General features: G+C 45.0%; 1 protein-coding gene and 1 long non-coding RNA gene across 2 annotated transcripts in view; both read left to right on the forward strand.

Annotated features, from left to right (window-relative positions):
* The window catches only part of LOC114603497 (lens fiber membrane intrinsic protein-like), a 48,789-nt gene that overhangs the window by 15,100 nt on the left and 17,227 nt on the right, over positions 1-16,462 (forward strand). The window lies entirely within an intron of this gene.
* On the forward strand, positions 5,262-14,799 carry LOC144328480 (uncharacterized). Its single transcript, XR_013393756.1, has 5 exons — positions 5,262-5,276; positions 6,130-6,276; positions 7,622-7,735; positions 8,065-11,180; positions 14,565-14,799. It is a non-coding gene; the product is annotated as an uncharacterized LOC144328480 (long non-coding RNA).

Below are 16,462 nucleotides of genomic sequence, written 5' to 3' on the forward strand. Positions count from 1 at the left end.
GAATGGATCTCTTAAGTGCCCATGAAGCTGCCATGCATTGGAAATAGGCAAAGCCACCAGTCCCAGATAGATAGGTTGATAGAGAGCTTAAATACCAAGGGGTTCAATCCAGCAGAACTGAGGGTTTATGCCCCCTCCTCTTGTCCTCCTGCTTTCCCCTGGGAAAAACAACTCTTTAGCCTTCAATCAGAGCAAACAGCACTTTGGGCTTTCTTTGGATTGCCGTTTTGCCGTTTGCTCAGATTTAAAGCAAAAGAGCAAGTTTTCCCTGGAAAAGGAGCAGAGAAAGGGGGAAAGGGTCAGACCTGTGCCTTCTATGAATGGGATAAGAAAAAGTGTTGGTGACTTCATAGAAATTGCCATCTGGATCAGACCTAAGGCATATTTCACTAAGTAAGATGCCGTCATGGGCAGAGTATATAAAGCTTTTAGAGAGGAACCAGACACAAGTCTATGAAGGTTGTAACCGTCAGTGCCTACTACTCATGAATGCTGCCTCTGTGTTCAGAAATCAACAGATGAAGCATCAGCATTGAGGACACAATTGCACACTAATGTCTGGAGACAAAGACAAAGTTTCAGAACACAGGAGGAGGCGGCCATATAAGCTAGAGCCTGCCACTAATCTGTGCAGGCAAAAAGAGGGGACTGAAAAAATAGAGGTAAAGAACTTGTTTATGCAGAAGGTTGGAAGTTCAGTCTCTGACATCTCTAGTTAAAGAAGGAAGAGGTAGCAGATCCCAGGGGAAAGGCTGAGCCCTTGGGAGTTGCGGCCAGTCAGAGTAAGGCAATACTGTGTTAGATGAAGCAATGGTGAGACGTATAAGACAGCTTCCTATGTTATGCAGAAAAAAATGGGGGAAGATAGATGGTGACTATGCAGACAAAAGATTGTAGTGGAGGAAATATTTAGGTCAGACTAGATGTGTGCCTTTGTTTCAGGAAGAACTGGAAAATTGAGTGAATGTTGGTCACTTTTGTTATTCGCCATGAGCCAAGCACCATGGGCAGAAATACTCCTGAATGAACAGATAACAATTTATTTGGTTCCCTTCATGTTTTCCCTCTTCCCCTTGCTTGCTCTTCTGTTTTGATTACATCAGCCAACAAAGTGGGGCATGGCTAGGTTAGGCTAGGCAATTGTAGTTTGAGGCAATAGGGGTGTGCAATGAAGGAGGGAAGTGGGAAGGAGAGCAGTGTGTGTGTGTGTGTGTGTGTGTGAGAGAGAGAGAGAGAGAGAGAGAGATTGCAACTCCCCAGACCAGACTGCAACTCCCCAGACCAGACCAGGCATATAATTCTTTTCTTAAAATATCTGTCAATGATTATGGGAACGAGGCATACGAAACCGCCAACAGCCCCTATCACTGCTCATTCAGCTGCATGCAAAGTTATAAAAATGCTTCAAAAACTCACAAATGTATTTCTTCGGTTATTGCTCTATGGCAGGCAACCAGCATCAAAAAGCGAAGGAGACCCATTTGGAGAAATCGTATAGGTTAATTAGTCACCAGCTTGTCAACCAGAGCTGGAGTTACTAGGCAGTAACAGAGGGCCACACCTAGAGACCCATTCCCAACCTCTGGATCCGTGCACCAGCAAACGTTGGGGTGCCATCAGGCAGAACAAACCTACAGAGGGGGTGGGGGTGCAGAAGGGAGGTGGTGGTAGCCAGTGGCGTCGCATGGGGGCGGGGGGATGGAGCACCTTGGGTGCCATGTCTGGGGGGGGGGTGACAAGAAGGCACCCGGTGGGGAGCTTGCCCCGCCACCCCCCGAGTTTGGCGGTGCAAGCAGCCATCGTGCTGCCGCCGCATGTGGAGAATCTTCCGTTCACAACTGCAGATGCAAGTCAAGGATCCACCACCCATGTGGCGTTCGACCGGTGCCACTAGTGGGCGTTTCAGGATTCTAGGTGGGTGGTACGGGGTTCTATGGCACAAGCTGAATCCTTCCATCGAGCACTGGTGGGCGGCAAGAAAATTTTACCATCAAGAAAGATGCATTAGTGGGTGGTAGGTATAAAAAAGTTCACTACCCCTGGTCTACACTGATGGGCAAAGGCTTTCCAGGCTCTTTTCCAGCACCACCATACCTTCCAAGTGCCCCGATTGTCCAGGGACAATCCTGGAATCATGAATCCTGGAAACATGGCTACTGATTTGTTTGTTTTTTAAAATGCTTTTTATTAGATTTTTCCATTGTTAGTCATATACATAGTCGAATTCTTATTTTTAACACATACTATAGATATTTATAAACAAGATATTTTCTTCCCCAGTGACTTCCTGCCACCTCATTACAGCATCTTCTATCTTGTTTTTCTTTTCTATTGTGTTGTTTAACTTTATTATCTTTATGTTACAAAATATATAACTTATCTATCTAAATTGTGACTTTGTGAAATTTATTCAACACATATCAAGGGTTTGATCTGAGAACAATGCTTTCCCAAATAGCAATTTACACATTCCCATTCTTTTAAAAGTTTTTGGTTGATACCTTATTGCCGCTGTCATTCTTGCCAATTCCAAATATTCACACAGTTTATTTTGCTATTCTCCCATTGTTGGTGTAGTCTCCCTTTTCCATTCCTTTGGAAATAAACATTCTTGCTGCGGTTGTAGCATACAAGAACACCTTTTTCTTATCCTTTGGGATATTGATCAGCATAATGCCTAGGAGAAAGGCTTCAGGGTCCCCCCCCCAAAAAAATGTTTGTCTAAATATTTTTTAAAATTCGTCATAGACAGTATTCCAAAATATTTTGATTTTATCACAACCCCACCACATGTGGTACATTGTTCCTTCCCCCTGATTACACATCCAGCAAACATTTGATTTTGATTTATATATTTTAGCCTATTTGCTGTGGGTCATGTCCCACCTACACAGCATTTTCATGAAATTTTCCTTTATTGTATAGCAGGCTGTGAATTTAAAGTCTTTTTGCCACAATCTTTCCCAATCCTCCATCTGGATAGGATATCCAAAATCTTTTGCCCATTGATCATCACTTCTTTGATCTCCCCATCCTCTACCTCCCAATCCAGCAATAATCTATATGTTTTTGATAATATTTTCCTTTTCTTCTGTAATTCCTTTTCTAATTTTGATATTTGTTATTCAAATCCAATTTTCTTATCTAATTTAAACACATCATTTAATTGATGATATTGTAACCAGTCCATGCAATAATGTCTAATTACTTCAATTCCCCCGCCCCAGTTTTAATTGGATTTGTTCTTCTTTTAGAATTTCTCTATATGTTGCCCAATTTGGTTTCATATTTTTTTCTCTTTACTGTAAAGGCCTCCATTGGTGAAAGCCACCAAGGTGTCTTTATATATACAAAGTCTTTATATCTGGCCCATACTGTGCATAGAGATTTTTGAATTACATGGTTTAAAATGCCCCTATGTACTTTTGCTTTATCGTAACCTAGATATGTGTGCCATCCAACATGCCATCCGTATCTGTTGTCCCATCCTTCTTTGTCCAATATATCTGTATTTTTCAATGTCATCCATTCTTTTAGTCAACATAAACATGAGGCTTCATAATAGAGTTTCAGATCCGGCAAGGCGAAGCCCCCTCTTTCCTTTATATCTGTTAATAATTTATATTTAATTTGTGGCTTCTTGCCTTGCCTGGCTACTGATTTGATCCCACAATGTCCCTATTTCCCCTGCCAGTGCTGCCACCACTGAGCTCAGGAAGGAGAATGAGCTGGGGCTTGTCCCGAGCGATGGTGGCAGCGGTGAGGGAGCACCCTGTTGCCTCTCTGTCTCTGCCGCTGCAGGGTGGGGAACAGGGTGGGGAAGGAGGTCCCATTTTTTTTAAATTTGCAAACTGCCCTCAGAACCCAGAATATATAAATTCTAAATGCCTGTCATAGTCTGCACAGCCTGAAAACCTCTTCTGTCCAGGACAGCACATTCTGCTGCAGGCCTCTGAGCACATGTGCATCTTTAAAGCACACCTGAACACAAACTGCAACTGATGTGGAATAATGTGGATGTCTCCTTTCCCCAGGTTCATCATCCCTATTGTGCTCCTCAGCCTCCAATCTGACCGTTCTCACAATGCTTATACTGCAGATCAGCGCTGTGATTTGTGCTTTCATCAGCCTTCTCCTCCTCCTCATCGCCCTGGGCTCAGACTACTGGATACAAAGTGCCAAGGAGAACAGTGGTCTCTGGGCATATTGCAGTACTGAGTTTTTGTTCAATACTTGCCTTCCATTTTTTATTAAAGGAGTACCAGGTAAGATCTTCTCTGTCTTGTGCTAGGAGTACTTAAGGTGCGGTATTCCAAAGCTGATTGAACTGATGTTCATTTCTAAGGTATGCAGCAGTGGGGGGCCCAGTTGATCCTTCCTCAACCCTGGGTGCCAGCACAAAATGGCTGCTGTGGGTGGGCAGCAAAAAAATTAAAAGGAGATGGTAGTTCTTACCACTGAGGCTGGATCTACACAGATATGAAAAATGCTATAAAAACACTATAATAAATATAGCTCCCAATGCTGTTTACCATTGACGATGGATCACTGCTCTACGGTGCCCTCTCGTGTCACATTTTAAGAATACATTTTTAACGTTATAATAGACCAGTGTAGATGAGTCTCCAGTTTCCACAAAAAAACCCTTGCCTCTGATTTTAAATATATGTTGTCAGGAAACCATTTTTTTTGTCTGCCAAGAAGCCCGTACCTTACACACAACCTTGCATGTTGCAAAAGATCCTGGGAGTGCTTTGGATTGCACTGTGATGGTCTGGCATTCGGACTCGGATGCTGAACCTGAGGGATCCCAGACTGCACAGGATTCCCCGCCTCCAGAACCAGCTGAGCCAGGGCTGGGGCCTGAGCCTGAAGGGTCCTCACCTGTGCTGGATCCTCAGGTGCAGGCATCAGCTGAGTCTGCTCTGGCTCCTGAGGTGATGGAGGACCCATTGCCTGCATGTGCTCCACTCTCAGCCCTGTCAGAGGGAGCTGAGGTTGCCTCTGGGTCCGGTAACCCTCCAGCCTCTCTTGAGCTGCAGATAAAAGCCAGCCAGCCCCAGCCCCAAGTTGCCGGAGCAACATTGTTGGTTGCTAGTTCCTGCCTGAATCCTGTCCTGCTTTCCTGCCTGAGCTCCTGACCCACCCTGGTTCCCTGCTTGTATGCCTGTTCCTGACTTCACTTGACTCCCTGCCCTGCACCCAGCTTCAGCTACTACAGACTGCCTCCACGTTGCACCTTTGAACATGGACCGGACTTGGACCATGCCTCTCGGGTAACCCATGAGACTAGCACATGCACACTCCATTTGCACTGTGCTCTTGGCAGGTTTACTGTGCCCTGCTGTCACTCGGTGTGAGTTGGGTGTGTCCTTCTTTAGTTCTGTGAAGCTGTACATTGCAGTAGAAGATGGGTGGCTTTGGGCAAGTTGCACAGAAGAGATGCTTCTTCGCCACAACCAGTCTTCAAGTTGGCAAACCTATGATAAGCTTCAAAGGATACTTAGAAGAATACAGACTAAACAAGTTGCCTCTCCTGATGGCGTCTCTCAGCAGCTTAATAGAGATATAAACCAGCATGGGGGAAAGAATGAACCCCTGTGGAGTGCAGTGGGTTATGCAACAAGCCTGTAACCATGGTGCTGAATAATAGGAGGCCGGCCCATTAGGGGAAATAGAGTATTGGTCCACCAACGTCTGTCTGCTTTCAGACAACGCCCACCTACCACTGGTTGGCTGTGTCTGACATTCCCTCTTGCTCCACTTACTTTTGGTCGTCCTGCCATCTGCCCTACCAGTACTCATATGCATCAGCCACCACTGGTGACATCCCCCCTTTCAGGACTGAACAAGCAGCTAGGAGTAGAAGCACCACCAGGAAATCATGCCCTCAATGTTTTTAATTACTTTTTTGTTGTTGGAGATTCCTTTAAATGCGAATATATATTTGGACTTTTCTATTAAAAAATACAGATTAAATCTGAAACAGGACAGAGAGCATGCAAAACTGATATGTGTCAGATAAAAACGGATCTACCCATCCCTGGTGGAAAGTATTACATGGGATGTCTGCAGGGCTATTGTCAAATCCCACAGATGCTTTTCTTTCTCTTCCTTCTTTCCTGAAAGCTTTCATCGATGCTACCCGAACCTTCATGTTCTTCGCGGTGATCGCTGGAGTCATCTCTTGCATTTGCCTTTGTGGCAACTTCTTTTCCTTCCAACTTCGCTCCATCTCCAAGACCAAGAGTGCAGCTATAGCCAGCCTCATTGCAGGTATCATGGGGGTTCTGAACATCTGCGTCCACACTAAGCCCAAGCCCCTGAAACCCCAGAAATCAGCTAACCCAGAAATAGTACCCTGGGTTAAGAACTTTGCTTCAGGATGAGAACAGAAATCGTGTGGTGGCGGCGCGGTGGCAGCAGGAGGCCCCATTAGCTAAAGTGGTGCTTCAGGTTAAGAACAGTTTCAGGTTAAGTACAGACCTCCGGAATGAATTAAGTACTTAACCCGAGGTACCACTGTATAGGGAGGGTGGGCGGGTGGTCCGGTGGACGAAACGAAACAGAAGAATCTCAAAACGCAATGTGCAGCGGTATATATCTATCCCTTGGAAGCAATTTCTGCAACCCCATTGGCCGGAACAGGTCCCATGCTTCCGAGGGACCAGTTGGGTAGCTGTGGCAATCCAAACATAGCCAGCCCAGAAACAGAGTCAGTTGTGGTGACTTCACTGCAACACATGCTCTCTGGGAGGAGAACGCGATTTCACAAAACACTATTGGCAGAACTAAGTTATACTCAGAATAGACCCACTGAAATCAATGGATATGGTGCATAGCAATGCCCTCCCCACTCCCCACCTCCAGTTTCAGAGTTACAAAAGATAGGGAGGGGGGTGTAAGGGCTTTCATAGCCCTGCCAGGGCAGCTGCTTTCCACTTGCTATGTTGGAGTTAGAAAGCAGCTGTGTGGATTTGCTTCAAAAGCCACACTGTGGGGAGCAGTGGCTTCCATTGAATGAAAACCACACACCCCTTCTTGAGTATGGCATGCTTCTAAAACCTTCCCCCTTTCATTTCATGCTGCCACAGCCATGTGGGCTGAGGAATTTCCCTGGCAGGAATAACAACATTGGGAGATGGCCAGTTGGACTGCTAGTAGATCTGTGCCTCTGGATCCTGGGAGTATGAGCCACTCAGGTGGTTGGCAGAGGAGCCAGCAGAGCGGGGCAGTGCCTGCCACCTGTTCCAGCTGTCCCTCTAAATTTCACTTAGACCACCCATCTACCACCTCTCATCACACTCTATATTTGATCGCCACCTGTCTCTGTTCAAGTGAACTGCAGAGTGATGGCACATTTACCTTTTTATTATATGTTACACATACTGTAAAAGGATAGCCAAACAACTGCATAGGGCTTTGTACACTAATTTTGTACCTTGCACAGGGGCTGATTGGCAGCCAGTGCATTTCTTTCAGCCACAGTATATATGTTGGTCATATTCCACTTAAATGAGTAGTTGATCCTCTCCATTTTGCACTAACTGTAGCTTCCAGCTCAGCATCAAGGATTTAACTAACAAGTAACTTGATATCCTGACATATTTTTTCTTCCTAGCTCTTTGTGTCATGATTGGCATGGCCATCTACACAGGGCAGACAGGAGGAATTGCCCCTTATGGATGGGGTTTTGGCTTGGGTTGGGCCTCCTTTCCTCTCTTCCTTATAACTGGTGAGTATTTGTCGAATGCTGGAAATGTACAACTTTATTTAAAGGTTTACCTTTGTGTAGAGTAGTCTGCTGCGTTATTTAGCTCAGAACAGTTTGGGGTTGCTCTACAGTGTGTCCATTTGAACACAGATGAATGCAGGTGTGTGTTCCCTGTAGAAGATTCAAAATGCACCATGTGGTTCAGTGGAAGAGAATATATTTTTGCCCTCTAGAACGGCAAGTTTGTGACCTCACGGATGAGGAAGCGAGGTCAGCAGTCCAGATATCTTGGGTGGTGTTTTATTCTGCTCCCCCTGTTGCCTTAACCAGTCCCTTTTCTCTCCTGACAGGTGGGCTGGCTTTCGCCTTGGATAGGGCTGTGGCAACAGCAGCATGAAGAAAAGGCTGTGCGTCCACTTCAGATGACACCTGGGGCACACAGACACAGCCTGCACTGGGGCGAGTTGGAGCTGGGGGGAACTGAATATAATGTAGGGCTGTCCTATTTCAAAAAGTGAAAATCCGGACACAAAAGTTGTTGAACTTCTGTTTTGTCTTTTTGGCCAAAGTTGTTGATCTTTCTTTGCAAAACCCCTAAGGGTTTTTGAGCTATCTTTACTGAAATTTGAGCTATCTTTACTGAAATTTGCTGAGATCTACACTTCTGACATGAACCGAATAGCCGCTATGTCTGGGAAATTCCGGATGCATGGCAACTTTAATGGCAAAACTGATATAGTTATAAGTCTGGCAAGGTGGTTAAGAAACTCCCAATTGGTGGGGGAAGGATGATTAAGGTACCATATTATCTTAATGTATGCTGCTATTACCAGATAAGAATGATGATGAACATTATTATAATTATTTTGTAAATTTATTTATTTGGTTTCTTCAAATTAAAATTTTACAATAACATATAAATATACAATATAGAAATAAAATTCCACAGAATCTCCTGGAGTTCCCTCCACCCATTTGTGGGTCCTATTGTTAGTCCTTCCTCCTGCGTATTCTATAAAAATCCAAATGTTTTGCATCTTCCTTGTGTCCAAAATTCAGCATTAAACTACAACTGTTTTAGCTGTTTACAATGGTTTTTAATATAGATTATAAATTTCCCCCATTCCTTATTACAATTTTGGTCTTCCTGATTTCTGATCCTTCCAGTCATTTTTGCCATTTTGTCCATCAACTTGATCTGCCATAATGATGAATAATATTATTATTCCTTCAGTAGCTGGGTTAAAGATAAGGAATGAGTAAGCCAGGCATCTTCTATTCATCGAGCTGAAAAGAAGGTCTATGAATTAAATGATATGCCTCTATGTTTCGTATAGCCTGGTTATAAGGGTGGAAGCGTGGGTTTGGATTTAGAATCAAGAGGTCTAATTTTGCTCCCAGCAGACTTCCCTGCAAAGTCAATGGAACCTCTCTCTTCTCCATCCCTTGCTATGTGGCTCTTTCTCTCCCCCATGCAAATTTTGGGAGAAAAGCAGTTCTTCTGGCATTTGAATCAGTCTTCTTGGATGTGACTTTCTTTTTAAGAGAAGGTTCCCACACACAGCCTATTTATTCCTCCCAATATACTTGCAGAAAACTTATGTGGAGGTTAGACCATTCAGCATCCATCCTGATCTTTCTTGGGGAGTCATATTACAACAAGCATTCATCCTGCCTTTGCCCTGAATTGTTTGTCAAGTTTTTATATGTGTTCCCAGTAATAATTCACTCATTTCTCACTTGTCAATGCATTTCCCAGCAGTCCTCCCCAATCACACAAAGTCTGGGTTGTACCCCACTGAATTCCATTCAGAGTAGATTCATCGAAATTAATGAGCCTATGTTAGTAGATTAACATTGGCTATAACTCTGATTCCTTTATATATATTTTTTAAAAATGGATTTGTTGTCCCAGGGTAATAGAAGGCTTTAACCCACATTATTTATATGCAACCTCAAATTTAGGGTGCACAGTCCGGAGGCACCTTGAGTAAGCTTTCTAAATTTACATCATATGGAAGTATTTGGGAAAAACAAATATCCACCACACATGCTTAATGAAAATCTCTCCCCCCCCCCCAAGCCAATGAGTATTGATGTTGACTCAGCGGAAGAGTCGGTAGAGCATGAGATTCTTAATCTCAAGGTCTTGGGTTCAAGCCCCATTTGGGCCAAACATTGCAGGGGGTTGGACTAGATGACCCTTGCGGCTAGATGACTCTACAATTCGATGACTCTAAAATAAAGAAGCTACAATGAGGAAAGCATCTGAGCAGGTTTGGGAACCTCAAGCTGATGGGCCAGACATCCGGTCCACTGCCTCCACTCCTTACCCTGCTCCTAGCAGTTAGATCTAATTATAGTAGTGCCAGCTGGCCAGGGGGAGATAGGAATTAATGCCCTGGCTTCTTCCTGTGTCTTTAGCTATGGTTTGATCTGCAGAAACCAGCAAGTGTAGTTTTCGCTCTGGACATGTCTGCAGATGTAGATGCCACTCACAATGAGATTCATCTGCTATAACAGCAGAGCCAAGATTTGGGTGGATGCAAGTGATTTTATTCTCAAAATGCTTCACAAACAAGTCACAAAGAGCTACCGCTGGTTCTATCACCTCCTTTGGGCCAGGATGTAAAAGGCCCCGTACACCCCAGAAAAGCTCTGCCTGACGACATAATGAGGATGCAATGGAGGCAGCAAAGTGTGCCTTCTTTGCTGCCTTCGCTGCCTCTAGGTCGGCTCGATAATGAGCCCTTGCCAGTGTTTGGGTCTTTCCTCCACTTGTGTTCAAACTGTATCCCAGCTTGTTTCCTCATCTTAAGATCTGGAGTAGTCATGGATGCTGCCTCTGTGTTCAGAAATCAACAGATGAAGCTTCAGCATAGAGGACCTCTTACCAGTGTTTGGTTGCATTCATATGGATCTTTCCTCCACTTGCGTTCAAGCCATTTCCCAGCTTGTTTCCTCGTCCTAACCTCTGGAGTACTGTTTCATTGTGCATTTTAAGGTAGTGGCTGGTTTTATGATACATCTTTATTGTTTGATGTTCCTGTATCCCGTAAGTTGGTTTTTTAAAAATGCCCACTGCTTGAAAAGGTAAATGATTAAGCGGTGTAGGAACGACTTAAATAAATAAGAAATAAAATTGTGATGTAAATCAGTTTCCGGCTCCACAAAGTGGGAGAGGGCTTTCAGAGCGATCATATCAATAGCCCAAGCCATTCAGGTGTTCCAGAGGTCACACAGAGCTTCGACAGGGGCGCCAGTCATATCAGCCAGAAAACCTCCCAAAATCGTTTGGAATCCCGCTGGATCCATCAGCCTCTGGGGGCGGACCTTCCGAATAGTTTCCCCCGCCTCTGCAGAGGGGAAAAGGGCACTCCCATGGGTGGTGGAGTCAGAGCATGCCTGGCCCTTGTTCCAGAGTGAAGACTTCATCTGAAGAAAAGAGGAAGGCATTCTGAGCCAGGTGGGATTAAACATCTCTAGATTTATGCGGGAGGGAAAGGGAAATTTTTCAGTAGCTGATGGTTGGTGAATTTTGATACAGGGAACAAATGAGAGGGACTAAAAACTATTTATTTATTTTTTTGCACTGGACTACATATAAACTTGTTTGTTCTAATTTCGATGATGCCTACTTTGCTGATACATTTGTTTGATCCACTTTTTAAAGTGAAGCAGTCCTGGATTTGTATGCAGATTGGACCTCTATTATTGCTCTATGGAAGGCAAACAGCATCAAAAGGCAAAGGAGACCCATTTGGAGAAATCATTCACCAGCTTGTCAACCAGAGTTGGCGTCAATAGGCAGTAACAGAGGGCCACACCTAGAGACCCATGCCCAACCTCTGGATCCGTGCACCAGCAAACGTTGGTGTGCCATCAGGCTGAACAAACCTACAGAGGGGGTGGGGGTGGGGAAGGGAGGTGGTGGTAGCCAGTGGCGTCACAAGGGGGGCAGGTGCCATGTCTGGGGGGAGGGTGACAAGAAGGTACCCGGTGGGGTGCTCGCCCTGCCTCCCCTGGGCTTAGCAGTGCGAGCAACCATTGCGCCAAATGTGGAGGATCCTCCATTCACAGTTGCAGGCGCAAGCAGAGGATCCCACCACCACCCATGAGGCATTCAGGAGGCGCTGGCAGCAAACCACTACAACAACGCATGCACGGTGTTGCACACATGTGCTGTACATAGTGGCGCTACACATGTGCCCTACATAGCAACAACACACATGCGCTGTATGTAGTGGCGCAATGCGTGCACAGCTGGTTGTTTGCCCACCCTGGGTGTCGGTTAGCCTTCTTTCGCCCCTGGCGGTAACAGCACAAAGTGGTTAAGCGGTACATTATTTCATTTAGGTACTTCATTTTCTTTTTCCTTGACCCCTTGTTTCAGCGATCTACTAAATGCTTTATCTTGATCTGGAAGGAGACCTAAAACCTATTCAAGCAAAAAAAAACATGACGACACCCGCATAAGGTGCAAAAATCCCTGAGTAGGATTGACAGTTTGGTAATCCTGAGAATGAATCTGGCTGAAGTGAATTCTGCCCCAGACTTTGAAATTCTGCATTACCAGCACAGTTCCTGGATAGGAAGTTGGCAGGGTGGAATCCAGATTAAAGACAAGAATTTTGGATTCCCCCTACCCCCGGACCTTGGGGAAAGCTGAAACGCTAATATAGTTTCAGTGGTGAAATTGTGTTGTGTTGGAAACAATGTTTTCCCAAATAGCCATTTACACATTCCCATACCTTTTAAACTTTTTGGTAGGGTTGATACCCTATTGCCGCTTTAATTTTTGCCAATTCCAAATATTCACACAGTTTATTTTGCTATTCTCCCTTTGTTGGTGTAGTCTCCCCTTTCCATTTCTTTGCAATTGACATTCTTGCTGCGGCTGCAGCATGCAAGAACACCTTTTTCTTATCCTTTGGGATATTGATTTGCATAATGCCTAGGAGAAAGGCTTCAGGGATCCACCCCCCCCCAATGTTTGTCTAAACATTTTAAAAAATTCATCATAGACAGTATTCCAAAATATTTTGATTTTATCACAACTCCAGCACATGTAGTACATTGTTCCTTCCCCCTGATTACACATCCAGCAAACATTTGATTTTGATTTATTTATTTTAGCCAATTTGCTGGGGGTCATGTACCACCTATACAGCATTTTCATGAAATTTTCCTTTATTGTATAGCAGGTCGTGAATTTTAAGTCTTTTTACCACAATCTTTCCCAAACCTCCATCTGGATAGGATATCCAAAATCTTTTGCCCATTTGATCATCACTTTTTTGATCTCCTCCTCCTCTACCTCCCAATCCAGCAATAATCTATATGTTTTTGATAATATTTTCTTTTTGTTCTGTAATAATTCCTTTTCTAATTTTGATATTTGTTTTTCAAATCCTTTTCTTATCTAATTTAAACACATCATTTAATTGATGATATTGTTACCAATCTGTACAATAATGTCTGATTGTTTCAAATTTTGTTTTTGTTTTAATTGGCTTTGTTCTTCTTTTAGAGTTTTTCTATATGTTGCCCAATTTGGTTCCATATTTTTCCTCTTTACCATAAAGGCCTCCATCGGTGAAAGCCACCATGGTGTATTTATATATACAAACTCTTTATATCTGACCCATACTGTGTATAGAGATTTTTGAATTACCGTAGTTTTTGCTCTATAGGACGCACCCGACCATAAGCCGCATCTAGTTTTAGAGGAGGAGAACAAGAAAAAAAAATTCTCTCCCTCTCTGCACAGCGCCCCTTCAGCGTAGCGGTAGGAGAAACGATGCACCTTACATTTCTCCTCCCGCTTCGCTGTGCAGAGAGGGAAAGCTGCACAGCGCCTCTCCAGTGAAGCGAAGCCAGGAGAGCAAGAGGGGTCGGTGCGCACGACCCTTCTTGCTCTCCTGGCTTGAGGGATAGCCGCCAGAAGCCTCCGGAGTGCAGCGGGAGTGCTCCTGCTGCGCTCCGAAGGCTTCGCATTGCTTTCGCTGAAGCCATGGAGCCTGTATGCGCTCCATAAGACGCATACACATTTCCCCTTAATTTTTGGAGGGGGAAAAGTGCGTCTTATAGAGTGAAAAATACGGTATATGGTTTAAAAAAACCCTATGTACTTTATCGTAACCTAGATATGCGTGCCATCCAACATGCCACCCGTATCTGTTGTCCCATCCTTCTATGTCCAATATATCTGTATTTTTCAATGTCAACCATTCTTTTAGTCAACATAAACATGAGGCTTCATAATAGAGTTTCAGATCCAGCAAGGCGAAGCCCCCTCTTTCCTTTATATCTGTTAATAATTTATATTTAATTCGTGGCTTCTTGCCTTGCCTGGCTACTGATTTGAGACCACAATGTCCCTATTTTCCCTGCCAGTGCTGCCACCACTGAGCTCAGGAAGAAGAATGAGCTGGCGCTTGTCCCGAGCGATGGCGGTAGCGGTGAGGGAGCACCCCGTTGCCTCTCTGTGTCTGCCACTGCCTGCTTCCTCCCTTGAGCAGCTTGTAGCTGTTTCTGGAAAGTGGGCAAGAAGGATGTGTACTTTACATATTATACATAAATTTTATTGCACTAAGCAATACACATTATGTATAATATATACCCTTTATGAGAACAGGGTGGAGAAGGAGGTCCCAGGTTTTGCAAACTGCCCTCAGAACCCAGAACATATAAATTCTAAATGCCTGTCATAGTCTGTGCAGCCTGAAAACCTCTTCTGTCCAGGACAGTACATTCTGCTGCAGGCCTCTGAGCACATGTGCATCTTTAAAGCACACCTGAACACAAACTGCAACTGATGTGGAATAATGTGGATGTCTCCTTTCCCCAGGTTCACCATCCCTATTGTGCTCCTCAGTCTCAGATCTGACCGTTCTCACAATGCATATACTGCAGATCAGCGCTGTGATTTGTGCTTTCATCAGCCTTCTCTTCCTCCTCATCGCCCTGGGCTCAGACTACTGGCAGCAAATTGGCTTCTTGAACAGTGGCCTATGGAATGTGTGTATTCCTAAATGCAAACCTATCGGGATGTTTGCGGCAGGTAAGATCTTCTCTGTCTTGTGCTAGGAGTACTTAAGGTGCGGTATTCCAAAGATGATTTAACTGATCTTCATTTCTAAGGCATGCAGCAGTATGTGGGGCAGTTGATCATTCTTCAACTCCCTGAAAGTCCAGTGTGACTAGGGATAACATATTTACTCTGTCTTAGGCACTGGGAATCATATTCTGATAAATATGCCCTGGAAGCCAGCACAAAATGGCTGCTGTGGGAAGCAAAGAAATAGGTGACAGTAATCTGCAGCAGTGAGTCCCATCGCTGCCTTTACTATGGTATAATTTATGTAAGGCTGGACTGAGAGGTTTTGGCACTTGAGGCAAAACGGAAAATGCTGCTTCTTCCGTAGCTTCCTGCTTGCGGTAGCTGCCACTTGCGTGTCGAGGTCCCCAAGCCACCCCCCAAATAACTCACAACGCACACTTAATTTTTGTTTAAGGTTTTTGGCATAATTTTGGCCACAACTTTATTTAAATACAAAACCGTGAGTGGTTGTTTAGGCATTGGTTAAGACTATCTGTCCCCCCACCTGGGGACAGAACTGACTTCCGGGCACCACCGAAAGACAGTGCGGGGGAAAGCAAGTCGGGGAGAAATGGAGCTGAGTCACAGACCCTCAATTCTCATCCGCATGCCCCGCGAAGGCTTGCCGGCCCTAGTCCCATTCCAGGGATTGGACGAAAAGATGGCAAGCCCCAGGATTCCTTTAATGGAATTCCCTTTCCGCAGCAACCATGGAGGGGCAGGCCCAGCCTATCCTAACCCCTCCTCCACCAATTTATAACCAATGCCTAACCACAACCTTACAAGTTGTGACGATTTGCTACGCAGTAGGCAAAAACCAAATGGCCCAGCCAATCAGCCAGATGGACAAAATTCCTACCAGGCCCCTGCCCCAACGGCAGACGACCCCATGACAGGCATAGCAAGGTCAATGCAACAACCCCTTACTCAAGGGCGGGTGGGCGGGTGATCCGTTGCACACAGCAAAGAGAAAGCTCCAGGCTGCGTGCAGAGTACTTAAACATTTTACCCCTCCCACCAAAATTGCAACATAACTTTTACCCCAGCAACCCAGTGAACCAATCACTGCCCCAGGCCATCTTTAGAGACCCTGCCTGGTAACAGAGGGGTGGCCCAGCAGACCCCACCGCAACACGTGCTCTCCATGAAGGAGAACACGCTTTGCAAGTACACCAGCATTGCAGCATCACGCCTGAAACATCACCAATGACAGGACGCCTTCACTGCAATGGGGAGGGTTATGGGGAGACTTGGCGCAGTCACAATGAGCTTCTGGCCATGTTTGGAGTGTAAACAAGGAGCTGGCGAGGGCGTGAGTATGCGAGTTCCCACATCTCCTTTGGAACACAGCTGTTTCTCTGCCAGGAAGTGTTTTCCTTCCCTGACTTACAGTATGAAATCTGTGGCGAATGCTGCCCAAGGGGTTGCCCAGGATTCAGTCAAAAGACACTGCACTGCTCCTTCAAGTCAAAAATTTCTTCCTTGCACAGAAGGAAGCACATGGATCTGTCAAATGAACTCCTGCAGTGCTTGAAATGTCAAGTACATGAACCAGCAACTCCTGCATCTGCCAGGAGGGCTGGGGCTGTGAGAGACGACAGCAGCCACCCAGTGAGGACATATTGACGATGCAGCTGCAGGCTGGC

This window comes from Podarcis muralis, chromosome 7, assembly GCF_964188315.1.
Source record: "Podarcis muralis chromosome 7, rPodMur119.hap1.1, whole genome shotgun sequence".
NCBI lineage: Eukaryota > Metazoa > Chordata > Lepidosauria > Squamata > Lacertidae > Podarcis > Podarcis muralis.